Here is a 12,088-nt window from a genome sequence, read left to right on the forward strand (position 1 = left end):
AAAACAGCTAGTACCCTCACTCAACAAAACTAGACAAGCCACCACTAAAAATTGTAAGACCCCCTATTGCAAGAATTAAAGTAAAAAAAGATGTACAAACAAAACCAGACCTACTAATTAACCTAACACAATATCTACCAATGTTAACATAGCCATAGTAAAGCATTTAAAAACATTTATTTTACAAAAATATTTCCACCCTAGAGTTCTTCACAATCTTATGCAGACCGCTAAAAACCCCCGATCTAACCTTAAAAACTAATGCAGAAGACTAATCCTCAAAGCTCTAATTGACAATGCATTTCTACTTAAGAGAAAGCTGTGTATATTAATTTTGAACAGACTTAAACCACTAACTAAATTAATCAATAGATTATAAAAAGTACTTCTAAGCATGCGCAATGTCAATATAGATATCTTTTCAAACTTCTGTGATGGTGAATGGATTCACACAAGCAGCACAGAATCATATTTCAATCAAGAGGCTTATAAACAAGAAAGACAAAAAACAATTGACATAGACAGTAATGGCCGGGAGTATGAAATGGTAGGAGACACCATTATGGCAAAAGAAACTTTTATAGAAAAAACATCCCCAACAAACTTTCAACCAAATGTTCCTTTTGCCCAAACAAACCGTACAGTGTACAAATGGACATGCAGCTTAATATGTAATGTAAGGCAACAATCTTTCAAATTTTTATGACAATTCCTCAATCACTATGTGAAACTAAAAGATAAAAGTAGAATGAAAACTTTAGAAACCATGGACTCCTGGCCTGTGCGCAGCCATACTAGACTACAAGGACATTCATTAACCTGCATTTCAGGAACTGCTTGTAAAAGCACCTTCCAATACATTAAAATGTTAGCAACACACCATTCTGCTATACGAAATTGTGTGCATGGACACTACTATGCAAAAACACCTGTTCTAGAACTGCTAAATTTAAATAATATTCTCCTACATGGAACAGCCAAAAAACTCCTTCGAGCACATCCAAAGTAAGTATTTTGGAACTGAAATTGACTTAGAAAATTCAGTAACTTCAAAAAACATAAGCAAAACATCACAAACACCAACTTGCTGACAAATACATACAAAAAAGAAATATCTAAGTTTCAAAACAAATCTGCTGAAATACCAGACCGAGGGACTCATCACTAGCTGGGCGGTAGCCCTTAAATGCAGCGGTAATGGTAAAGCTTTTTTCTGGAGGTGAAAATCCCATTTAGCATCCTGTTTTGGTGCTATTGCCGCCAGCTGTATTAGAGTGCGGTATTAGCACTGAATATGCCTCATTGGGTCCAATGGACCCAATGGGGAATGTGGATTTACCATTTACATGCAACCCGTGATCCAGAGTTTATAACTCCGGGCCTGCTGCTAGGCCATAAAGACTGCATATGGAAACTAAGGCACAATAACCATAAACCCAAGTGACACGTCAGATACGAGGTTCATTTTCCCAACAAGTCTGGTTTATTTCAAAGTATTCTCAGTTGGCTGACTGGGTCTCAACGCCTCACGACGTGTGTTGCCAGACCTCGTGAGATGCGAGAGAGCGAACAGCGCTCAAGAAGCAATATATATACATTATACATAATCTTTACGAAGGCAATTTGATCCACCCACAAACATGTTGTACAGGATAGGGTTCAGTGATTGACAATTATGACAATTAGACACGTTATGACAAGTCTTCATTCAGTCTAAACATAGTTATTCTAGCAAAGTCATCAGAGACAACCTTATGTTATGGGGAACATGGAGCTTCTGGTTCAGCAAGGATATTGTGTTCTCAGCAGGGAAAACATTCCTTATTATGTTATCTGGATGACTTGGGTCATGAGCTAAAGGTCAGATAGTTCTGAAGCAGAAAATACCATTCTTCACAAAGGAGCACCGCTAAAAGAATATAATTCATGTTTTAACTGCCTCTTACTACAGTGTTTGCAAGACAACCCGGCACCTGGACTACTGATTAGATGCGGCTTCTGCTCTACTTCAAGGACTTAGTGAGAGAGAAAAACAATGTATTTCTGCAGAGTTTGACATTCCTGTCTGTGTTATTGTTTCAGTGTTCAAGCTATGGCCTCGCACAATGTGCAAATCTAAAGCATAGAATACATTTTGCAAAGCGTTTTGACAGAAAGGAAAAAAGCAAATGGCCGACATTTCACAAAATGGACGCCATATGGTTACATTGACGATTCTCTGATCGCAAGGTTTATCACATGATGCAATTGGTTTTAGGCCAACATATTGTACATCTCATTCGACTATAGGGTTACGTTTCTGGTCTAACAAACCCTCCTTTTGGATGTCAGCCAAGAGAATCATCCATACATTTCGTCTTCATTGGACCATGTGTCCAATTCCGAACTACCCATACTGCTGTAATCATCATCATCAAAAATATTCATTGCCATAAATTCTTGAATTATTTCATTTTAGTGTTGTGCACCTTCATTTAGCATGAGAGGAGGTTTCGTTTTGATCGCATGTACACACTCATTTGTAATTTGGGAGCAGAGGCATGTCAGGCATTGTATGCAACAACAGCAGAACATGAGGATTCCAAATATTATAACCAGAATCGCAATTAGTTTCCATCCCCATAATCATAGCAGTTACCAAAACCATGAACCTATATTCAGATTCCAACCTAGAGTGGGAACATGCAGCTCAGAACTTAGGACGTGCAATTTTTTAATTTCTTTGAACATCGTGGGGGAGGAGTCACTTATGAATACACAGCATGCTGACCCCACCAATTTGCATACTCTTCCACGATCAGCCAAAATCATATCAAGAACAATTCTATTTTGAAGTGCAATTAATCGGATTTCTTTTTGTTCATATAATGTCATATTATAAAGTATATCTATTGTCACATTTATCATTTTCTCTAACACCCTTGACAGTTTTCTTATATTCCATGAATTTATTGCTTGTCCCCAGAATGGTATAAATGACTTTGCTATATCCCCTGCGATTTGTACTGCAGTATCATCTTGACGTGGCCGAGATCTAAATAATGTTGCTATCTCAGAAGTTTTACAAAGAAATACACCAGGTAAAAGTATACCTAAATAACAGGTTCCTTCCCAAGTTCTAGGTAACCATGGGGAGGCCTGATCTCCACATATAAAATAGACAGAACCTCCTATATATAAGGGGTTCTCTTCCTGTTCAAGCACAGCAATGTTCATGCATCTAGTGAATGTTCCCACCGAGTGGGAACCCTTTTTCCATAAGCAACATGGGACAGAACGTGCACTATTATTAATAGTATAAGAGGGAGGCACAGCATTGTTATTTCTTACTGGAGTCATTTTAAAAGTGATTAGGGATTTGCAAGGCCTAGAGAGCCTATCTACTGGACGTGTTGTTACTGGGTTTATTTTGCTTCTGTTTGTAAAAAATGGAACAACCTAACGGTTCTAACACCAATCTCTCAAATTCATTTATATTTTTTTCATCAAACTGGTCAGTGATACTATCATTCCATTTTCCGAAAAATAGCGCTCCTAATGATGCATAACAGGCGGTATTAAGTGGAAAAGGATGTACATACCAACCCATTCCTCTTTCCCCGTGCTGGGGTAAATGGAAACAGACCCAACAGTTGGACCTATTCAAGATAGCATGGGTCATATTCATAATCAATAGCAATGTATTATTGTCATATCCTTTTCTATGTTTCACTTCTTGTGATTGGTGAGTATAAGAGAGCACATTTACTGGGCTGCTCATAGTGGGAGCAGTGGGAGCAGTTAAGAGAGAGTTCAATGAATGCACAGTTTCCAGATACCGGAATATTGGGACTAATGTAATCAAAATGCAAAGCGGTATCATAATCATTAATATATTATTCTTTCCAAACCAAGTCTTTCTTGCAGTAGGCTTAATCTCTTTCTCTATATAATCCACAGCATCGGTGCAGGAGGGAGCAGGAGTGAATACAGACATTGTTTGTAATGGCTATCTCAGGAAAAGTTTTTAGTGTCCGCCGGGGAAAGTTCTCCACATCAACACACGTTAGCAACAAACGTTCAGGCCAGTCCAGGCTAGCTTGCTTATTAATGACAGCAAGCTGATGCAAATTTGCGCAAAGCTCCAAAAAGGTAGGAGCAAGTATCAATTTGATCGTATCAGTCCCATATGCCCCCGCTTGTCCGTGCAATTTTGCAAGGTTCAATGGTAGCACCGGGAAACCGCATGTCAGAGCTTTCGATTTGATTCAGCTTGATACAGCTCGTACGCTCCTTTTCCCTAGGCCTCTGTTCCCAGCGTCATCCATGAGCTAAGAACAAAGACGAAACAAAAGCTGATCATTTCCGATTTTTTTTTTTACATAGATTGTACCTCACAGCTCCGGGTACAGTATGATCGATGAATAATGCACTCTCATTTCCAGATGCAAGATCAGTGCCAGTTTCAGATGCACTGCGTGATGATGACAAGGTAGCAGTCGGACAAAGTTGAGGCACCTTTGGCCTTTCGATCTTTATTGCAATCTCCCCAGGCCCTTTCTCTGGTTTAGGAAGCACCTTTGATAGAGGATTGGCGATGATATCTTTGTGATCAAGTGCAGCTGTCTTTCTTTCAATTTCAGGATCATCAAGCTCTTTCTCATGTGGCAAAGGAAACAGAACTCTTTTTGTGTGTGTTGCATGGATCCAATGCTTTTGCCCATTCACTTGGACTGCAGTCTGCATAGCCAGCAGCACCTGGAAGAGTCCCACCAAGCACAGTGCAAGCGAAGATTTTCTTTCAACATTTTTGACCAGTGTCCAGTCCCCAGGCTGCAGACAATGTCCTGGGCCAGTATACCTGACAGGAAGCACCTCCTGCACCTGCTGATGAATCGAACACAAGTTTTGAGTCAACTGTCTACAGTAATCAATAAGTAATGGGTACTCTATATCCCTCAGTCGCTTCGGCCGAGGGACATTCCAAAGATTTGCTGGTCTCCCCATCACAATTTCGTATGGGGAGAGACCAGTCCTCGCCTGTACAGTTGTGCGCATTCACAATAAAGCTAGCAGTAATGCATTGGGCCATTTCAAATTGCTCCCCGCACATACTTTACTAATTTTGTTTTTCAGGATGCCGTTCTGACATTCTACCAAACCGGCACTCATCGGGTGTCTGGCTGAATGGAATTGTTTATCAATTTGGAGACCTGCACAAATTTGCAATATCACGGCCACAATAAAGTGTGGGCCGTTGTCTGACCATATTACACGGGGCAGGCCAAAACGGGGAAAGTATTCCTTTAGCATGGCTTTAGCTGTGGACCTAGCTGTACAATCTTTCAGGGGATAGGCCTCTACCCATTTGCTAAATGTGCAGACCACGACAAGAACATACTTATAGTTTTAGCACCTTTCCATTCCTATAAAATCAAAATGGATTCCTTCAAATGGCATAGACGGCGTGCCAAAACTGCCTACTGGTGTCACTGTTCCCTTTCCAATGTTATGTTTTAAACAAGTCATGCAGTTCTGAACCAATCTTTCAGAAGTTCTTCTAATGTGTGGATTCTGCCATACAGAATCCAGGTGTTGCATCATTTCTCTAGCACATATGTGTGTTGGACTATGGGCCATAGTGACCATTGCCAGCACATAGGCCTTTGGTAACATGAATCTATTATTTTTCTTGTCCACCCAACAACCTTCAGAATCAAATTTTGCTGGCCCCTCCGACCAGTTTTTTAGTTCACCTACGGTAGCTTCTGATTGCATTTCCTTCACTGTTGCAATTCCATTCTCTATCATGCAAGGTACCTTTTCTAATCTTTCGATATACATTTTTGTGTGTAAGTCAGTGGCAGTTTGTTTCGCAATTTTGTCTGCAAATGAGTTTTCCTTTCCAACATCACATGTTACTTTTTTATGTGCTTTACATTTCATTATCGCTAATCGCTTGGGAAGCGCAAGTGCTGACAATAGTTTCACTATCAAAGTGCCATGTTGGATTTTGGTTCTGTGTGATGTCAGGAAACCCCTTTAAGCCCATAATTGACCAAAATTGTGTACCACCCTAAAGGCATACTGACTGTCAGTGTATATGTTTACATTGAGGTTTGCAGAGATTTCACATGCTCTTGTTAACACTATTATTTCTGCAGCTTGTGCTGAGTTATATGGGATTATTTTGCTTTTTACAATATCTTTCAGTGTAGTGATGGCATAATCAGCAGTTGATGTGCCATCTGGTAATTTAAAACAAGAACCGTCACAAAACAGTTCTCCATCTGGCTCTTTCTGAGGGGTGTCAGTTAGGTCAATTCTTCCTTTTGTCTCTTGTTCAGTAACCATTAAGCAATCATGAGGGAATTGTTTTTCAACCCCTTTGTCATTTGAAGGGGGCATTAACTCGGCCAGATTGAAAGCGCAACACCTTTTAATTTGGATATGTGGTGCAAATAGAACTATTTCATACCTTGTTAATCTAGCTGATGTAAGGTGTTGCATCTGCGTTCTATTTAAAAGAACGTTCACTGAGTGAGCGTGACCTAAAACCATTCTCTAGGTTTGTTTTACAGATGCAGTGGCTGCAGCAACAGCTCGCAAGCAACGCGGCAAAGCACCTGCAACTGGATCCAACGTGGAAGAGAAGTAACTGCATGGTCTATCTCTTCGCCCGTGTTCCTGGGTCAAAACAGACAAATCACATCCATTATTTTCATGCACAAATAACTTGAAACTCTTATCGTAGTTTGACGTGCCCAAAACTGAAGCTGAACATAATGCAGCTTTAAGCAGGTCAAATGCTTCTTGACATTCCATGTTCCATGGCAAAGGTAAGGTAACATCTTTCCTTGTCAATGCCACTATTGGTTTCACGATCATTGAAAATTTAGCAATCCACTGCCTACAATATGAAGCCCTGCCAATTAAAGCCCTGCGTTCCTTCTGCGTATTTGAAATAGGCATATCAGAGATGCTTTCTATTCTTTCTGGTGTCAATCTCCTTCCCTCCTTCGAAAGGAGGTAGCCCCAGTAGGCTATTTCCTTTGAACAATTCTGGAATGTTTTAAACAAAGCTTTGTGTCCATGTGCTGCTAAATGGGTCAATAATACCACAGTACTATTCTTACAAATGTCTTCTGTGTCTACTTCTATCAACAAATCGTCTATGTACTGTAATAATATGCAGCCTGTCAGTAGTTCAAGCATATCTAATTGTTCCTTCAATGCTCTACTGTAAATACTTGGACTCTCAGTATAGCCCTGTGGAATTTGTGTGAATGTAAAAGAACGTCCTCCCAAAGTAAAAGCAAATAAATATCTGCTATCTGGATGTACTGGGATACTAAAAAAAGCATTCTTCAGGTCAATAACACTAAAATACAAAGCAGAGGCTGGAATCATAGTCAAAATTGTAGTCACATCCGGGACTAATGGAAATTACGGATCAACCACTTTATTTACTCCACGTAAATCAATTACAAAATGGTAAGATATCTCATTACCTCCTTTCTTGTAAACAGGAAGAATCAGACTATTGCAAGTACTACCAGAAGTTTCTTCAATTACGTGTCTTTTAATCAAATCTGATATGATGTATTTCAACGCTTTTTCTCCCTCAGCTGAAATTTTATAATGCGGAATACGCGGCAAAGTAATTCCTTCTTTCAAAACAATCTTTACTGGCTCTACTTTCAAACAACCCACATCATTGTCGTTCACAGCCCATATACAAGCCGGGACTTCACTTAATTCAGTCGGTAGTGGCTTAGATACAAATTGCGATACAGGAGTTTTTTGTGGCGAGATTGTCTAATACACTCCATACGGAGAACAATAAATGACTGCATTCAATTTCTTCAATATATTTAATCCCAACAAATTTTCGTCACAGTTTTTTGTCAAAAGAAATGGGCAAGACTTTGTAAATGGACCTAATGTTATATGTAATGGTTGTGACACTGGACTAATTACTGGTGTACCTGAGAACCCTACTGAGAAATGTTTATGCCCTGACGGTGGTATTTCTGGTCAATTGAATGTTTTTGTGCACCTGTGTCCACTAAAAAAATGTGTTCCCTATTCCCAACCTTCATTTCTATGTAGGGCTCTTTCTGGTCTACGGGAATAGATACTGGTTCCAACCCCTGTCTCGGGCTGACCTATTAAAACTATACATCATCAGATGTAAAGACACCAGAGTAATATGCATTGGTCTGATTGTCAAAAACATTCCCATCATTTGTATTGTTTCTTTGTTGGTTCTTCTCCTGAAATTGTGGCGCTCTTTGGTTTCTATTCTGTCCTTGTATCCCCGGACGACCTCTATTTTGTCTTCTCCGAAAAGTCCTGTTTCTATTCTGTATATGTGGGCACTGTGCTCGCCAATGGCATTCTTGTCTACAATAGGCACATTGATTAATCCCTATTGGACCCCCTTGCATATTGGATGTTAATGCAAATTGGACCCGGGACGGTGCGCTCCCACCACCTCTATTATTGTTTGCTACTTCCATTAACAATACTCTTGTCTTCAAATTCCCTTTTTCCCTTAGTCTCTTATCCTTCCCTGAATTTACTCTGTTCTCATAATACTGCTCCAAATGTAGTACTTCACTCTGTGTTATTGCTTGCCATGCACTTTCAGATGTCATTATTAAACTTTTAATTTTCTGCAATAACCCTTGCACAAACTTGTCAACAAATAATGTCTTCCCGGGTTCAGTACTTAAATACTGACCACTAAAATCTGCAAATACTTCTTCAAATTGATTAACATAATCCATCGCTCCTTCCTCTTTGCCCTGCAAACAAGCAGTCAATTTATCCCAAACTATTCTTTTCTCAGGCACCAAAGTTTTCAATTTCTCTATTATTCGTGATGGCAAAGCCAACATTACCTGCGGTGGCTTCTCTCCAGCCTTTCTCTCACTATCAATCCTAGTCAAATTCTCCCATGTATCGCCTATGTCTACAGGAAGAATCACAAGAAACAATAAATCAATGTCACTCAATGTAAAAACAGATGAATTCAAAACAGATTCAATTTCCTTATAGAATCCTGACAGGTTCTTCCTAATATTAGGGATCGTCTGCTTCATAGTATTTACCTCTTGCCTAGAATAAGGGACATGTACAAACTGTGCAATGTAATGAGCTTCAAACGTTCGCACTGCAGTACCTCCATCGGCTGCAACCTCTACTTTCGGCACAAATGTGGGAGGCACCTCCCTCATAGGTAATTGCAAACTAGGTGATTCTACATTTGTTGGTCTATTAAGCAACAAAGCTAAATCATGTGAAAAACAGCCGTTCCAGTTTCAGGCGAAAATGCTCTTTTATAAATTGTCATTAAATCAGCGGGACAACACATCTGTTAAGAATTAGGGTCAGGTCAACAGTGCGCACATTAAGTTATTTATTTAGCTTGACATATGGTGACAGCAGGCACTGCCTCAAGCAGCAGGCACCAACTGACTCTATATGGAATGCTCTCAAAGATCAACACTCTGAACAGAATACATTACCTCACAGTAGAACAGAATAAGAATGAATCAATGTACAAAAGATTATATGTACAGATACATGTTAGACCATAAAGAACTGATGCTTAATACAAGTAATAAAAGTATTATCCCAACACATCTCCTCCCTTACAATGTTGAAATCATTCAAGATAATAATCTCTTAACCAGAGAGGTTTACTGCTCACTCTCTCCAAATTCACATTGTTATCCTTTAATACACTTTTGTTTACTCTCTTGTTTGCATTTGGACCAGATGAAAAATCATCATCGTCACCCTCAGTACCTTCACAGTCCTCAACCAGGCAAATGTTGTTACTTTTCACCAACCTTGACATAGACCAGCACTCACCTCCCTCCATGATGGCTACATTTCCTCTCACTACAGAAATTATTTTTGGCCCAATAAATTTGCTCTCAATACACTTGGGAGACAATCTGGGGCTTTTGATATAAACCATATCTCCTTTTCTCCAAGCTATGGCTTTGGACTTACTTTCAGCATTTGCCCTCTCTATGTACTCATCCTGAGCCTCTCTTATAAGTGACATAACCTTAGTTCTGTCCACATAAGTACTCTTCACCAAGTCCAACCATCCCGGACACAGTTTGGTCACTGGTTGCCTACCTTTGAGGGACATAAACGAAGAAACTCTGGTAACCGAATGCGGGGTCGTGCAGTAATTCCACACCATTTCCCTTAAAACAGTCTGCCAATTTAGACCTGACACCATGGTTAACTGTATCCCTCCTTTTATAAATCTGTTTGCCCTCTCTACCAACATTTGTCCTAGGTTGGTAGAGGGCCGTTCTGTAATGTCTAATACCAAACCTCCTAAAGAACTCCACCATTCTGTCAGAACAGAACTGAACCCCATTGTCTGATACCAGCTCTGTGGGGAATCCCTCCCTATAAAATACCTCTTCGAAAAATGTAATCATTTGAGCAGTGGTAGCCTCTCTTATCGCCTTCCACTCAACCCACTTTGAATGGTAATCTACAAGAACAAACAAGTACTTAAAGTCATTTCCCAAATCTTGCAGAGGACCCATCAAATCCACTGCAACCTTTTTCCATGGCTCACTTGGAACACTCACAGGTCTTATAGGAGTCTCCCTAATTACCTTACTCTTGTCACTCTTCTCACATTCTCTGAAACCTCTCACACATTTCTCAACCACACTATCGATTCCTGGCCACCAAAATGATTGCCTAATATGTCTTTTTGTGCCCCCCATGCCCAGATGACCCTGATGTGCAATATTCACCAATTTGGATCTAATATTACAAGGGGGAACCACTCTCACTCCCTTCCTGAGCTGAAAGCCATCCTCTGATGAACTTAATTCTTCCTTTATTCCATGGTAACATTCATATTTCTTTTCAATGAGATCTTTCCTGGGCCAACCTGTTTTGGTCCACATTTTTACTTGTTTGAGCATTTCATCCATATCATCAGCAATCTTCCACTCATCTCTCCCTATGGCTTCATATTCGACCTCATAAATGCTCAACCATGTTCAATACTCACTTCCCTAGAGTCTTTGTCTTGCACAGAAAACCTTGACAAGCAGTCAGCTACAATATTTTCTTTCTGAGGTATATACACAACCCTAAAGTCATAAGCTAGTAAATCAACTATCCATCTGGATATCCTAGGAGAACCTTTGGCCCACTCCACGCTTCCCAACAATTGAACTAATGGCTTGTGGTCCGTTCTCACGGTAAAGGTCTGACCCCAGAGATAAAACTTGAAATGTGCAACAGCCCATGAGACTGCTAAAGCCTCCCTTTCTACAACAGAATTATTTTCTTCAGCCCCCCTCAAAGGTCGAGAGGCAAAAGCGATGACATGTTCCACCTTGCCAGCATCAAACTGAGAGAGAGCAGCACCCAAGCCGAAGGTACTCGCATCCACCACTAGCACAGTTTTCCTATTAGCAACAACCCCCCCCCAAAGAGGGCGCGCTCACAATACAATCTTTGATCTTTAGAAAGGCACTCTGACACTCGTCAGTCCACAAATACTTTGCACCTTTTTTTAACAATTCTCTCAAAGGAGAGGACATGGTAGCAAAGCCATCAACAAACGTGTGGTAGTACTCCGCCAACCCCATGAACGAGCGTAACTGCTCCTTATCGTGTGGTTGGGGAGCACATCTAATACTGTCCACCAGAGATTTCTTGGGGGAAATCCCAGCACATGAAATTCTGTGGCCCAAATAATCCACCTCTTTTACAGCGATTTTACATTTCTCCCTCTGCACCATCAAACCAGCTTCTTTGAGTCTAACTAACACAGCTCTCAGCGTCTCATCATGTTCGAGTTCATTCTCTGCAAAAATAAGAATGTCATCTTGAAAGACGGTGACTTTTCTTAAACCTTTGAGTACTTCCTCCATGACCCTCTGAAAAACAGAGGCCGCGGAGGCCAAACCAAAAGGCATGCGGTTGTACTTGAACACACCCTCGGGTGTGATGAAGGAGGTGAGATGCTGGCAATCCTTGGATAACGGAATCTGATGATAGGCTGACGAAAGGTCAATGACAGAGAACAACTTCGGCTCACCCAAGGTCG

Source organism: Ambystoma mexicanum, chromosome 1p, assembly GCF_040938575.1.
Source record: "Ambystoma mexicanum isolate Mex_15411 chromosome 1p, UKY_AmexF1_1, whole genome shotgun sequence".
NCBI classification, from domain to species: domain Eukaryota; kingdom Metazoa; phylum Chordata; class Amphibia; order Caudata; family Ambystomatidae; genus Ambystoma; species Ambystoma mexicanum.